Source organism: Puntigrus tetrazona, unplaced genomic scaffold, assembly GCF_018831695.1.
Source record: "Puntigrus tetrazona isolate hp1 unplaced genomic scaffold, ASM1883169v1 S000000175, whole genome shotgun sequence".
Classification (NCBI taxonomy): Eukaryota; Metazoa; Chordata; class Actinopteri; order Cypriniformes; family Cyprinidae; genus Puntigrus; species Puntigrus tetrazona.
This window is the reverse complement of record NW_025047846.1, coordinates 287,501-290,000: the sequence shown is the minus strand read 5'-3', so window position 1 is coordinate 290,000 and position 2,500 is coordinate 287,501. Positions and strand designations below refer to the sequence as shown.

The 2,500-nt window shown below is 41.9% G+C and overlaps 1 protein-coding gene across 1 annotated transcript in view; it reads left to right on the top strand.

The window, feature by feature from the left end:
• Positions 1 to 2,500, top strand: part of glra2 (glycine receptor, alpha 2) — a 21,164-nt gene that overhangs the window by 16,994 nt on the left and 1,670 nt on the right. The window lies entirely within an intron of this gene.

Sequence of the window (2,500 nt, the reverse complement as noted above, 5' to 3'; positions counted from 1 at the left end):
TATATATATATATAATAAACATTTAATTACATTTATGTTTTTTTATCGTGACATTTTCATTAACAGAAAAAAGTCTGGATCAGCATGTGGTTGAGTAAATGATGACGTTTTTAATTACTGGATGCATTACTTTCCAATAATTATGTCTATAATTATAGTAGATTTGATCAATATAGCATCAAAATCACATCCACTTTCGTTGTTATTTAAATGTATTCATTTTAAAATACATTTTTGGTATTCAGAAACGTATTTAGAATTAAAATAAAAATACACAGCTATATTTTAAAACAAAATCCAATCCCAGTTTTTTGATATATATATATATATATATATATATATATATATATATATATATATATATATATATATATATATATATTAAATAAAAAATACATTTACATTTACATTTAGTCATTTTGCAGACGCTTTTATCCAAAGCGACTTACAATTGAGAGTACAACAGCGATTCATTTTTTTGAGAGACATGATGAGGTCAGGTATTGCTGAAAGATGTGAGTTTTCAGCAGTTTCTTAAAGATTGACAGAGATCCAGCATTCCTGATATGTACGGGAAGATCGTTCCACCAGCCAGGAACAGAGAGAGCGAGAAAGTTCTGGAGAGTGATTTGAGCCTCTTTGAGATGGTACCACGAGGCGTCGCCGCTAGCAGATCTCAGACTTCTAGAGGGTGTGTAGATCTGTAATAGTGAGTGGAAGTAGACCGGTGCCGAGTCTGTGGTTGTTCTATATGCAAGCATCAGTGCCTTGAACTTGATGCGAGCTGCAATCGGTAGCCAATGTAAGGAGATAAAGAGAGGTGTAACATGGGTTCTCTTGGGCTCATTGAAGACCAGCCGTGCTGCTGCATTCTGAATCATTTGTAGAGGTTTTATTGTGTTCGATGGAAGTCCAGTCAGAAGAGCATTGCAGTAGTCCAGTCTAGAAATGACAAGGTGTCTGGACAAGTAGCTGTGCAGCTTGCTCTGTTAGAAAGGGCCTGATCTTTCTGATGTTGTGTAGTGCAAACCTGCAGGATCGAGCAGTCTTTGCAATGTGATCTTTGAAGGTTAGTCGGTCATCGAGGATTACACCGAGATTTCTGACCGAGGTTGATGGGGTAATTGACGAAGAACCTAGCTGGATGGTGAAGTCGTGTTGTGTCGTTGGAGTGGCAGGGAATACAAGCAGCTCAGTCTTTGTCAGGTTGAGCTGTAGATGGTACTCTTGCATCCATGTCGAGATGTCCACCGTTGGATCATCTGGAGGAAAAGAGAGGTAGAGCTGTGTGTCATCGGCGTAGCAGTGGTAGGAGAAGCCGTGAGCCTGTATGATGGGGCCCAGTGATGTAGTGTAAATGGAGAAGAGGAGGGGTCCAAGAACCGATCCCTGAGGAACCCCAGTGACCAGTTGATGTGCTGTGGATACTTCTCCTCCCCAGGCCACCCTAAAAAACCTACCAGTGAGATAGGATTCGAACCAACGAAGTGGTATCCCAGAGATGCCCAGTGATGAGAGGGTAGACAGGATCTGATGATTCACAGCGGATAGATCCAGCAGAATGAGAACTGATGATTTGGATTCAGCTCTTGCAGTCCGCAGGGCTTCTGTGACTGAGAGCAGCGCAGTCTCAGTTGAATGGCCGCACCTGAAACCTGACTGGTTATGATCCAGTTTGTTGTTTTTCGAAAGAAACAGTGATACCTGGTTGAAAACCACTCTTTCAAGTGTTTTCGCTATGAATGGAAGAAGAGAGACTGGCCTGTAGTTATCAATAAGGGAAGTGTTTAAAGTGGGCTTTGAGCAGTGGGGTTACCCGAGCCTGCTTAAATGCTGTGGGGAAGGTGCCTGTGAGGAGAGATGTGTTGATGATGTGTGTGAGAGCCGGCAAGACAGTGGGGGAGATTGCTTGCAGAAGATGAGAGGGTATGGGGTCTAGCGGACATGTTGTTGGATGGCTGGAGAGGAGAAGTTTGGAGACTTCTGTCTCAGTGAGGGAGCAGAAGGAGAAAGTGGAGGAATCGGTAGTCGATGCGGTTGGTTGAGGGTTGTGTGTTGGGGGGGCTGAGAACTGGCTACTGTATAAAAATATTAAATTATGTAAAAATATTAAATTATGTTAATAAATAGGATGAAATAACAATGAAATTACACTTAAAAACAATTAAAGGAGTGAATATGGTCATTTTTTATCCTCATTATTTTCACAGAGCAGTTAGTTTGCAAATCCGAGGAGTATTAGCTTCAAAGTGAGCTTGAATCCACGCTAAAGAAAGACGATAATAATCCTTTAACAAGCCACAAAACACAGAAGGTTATCGCTCCGTCAGTTCGAGACAAAAACACGATCACCTGAAGCTCCAGAATCCTCCACACCTGAGACGAAGATGAAGACGAGCAGCGGGCCGAAGAAACGCAGAGCTAACCGACCCGAAATCATCTGCCCTGCGGAGAGAGAGAGAGAGAGAGAGAGAGAGAGAGAGAGAGAGAGAGAGAGAGA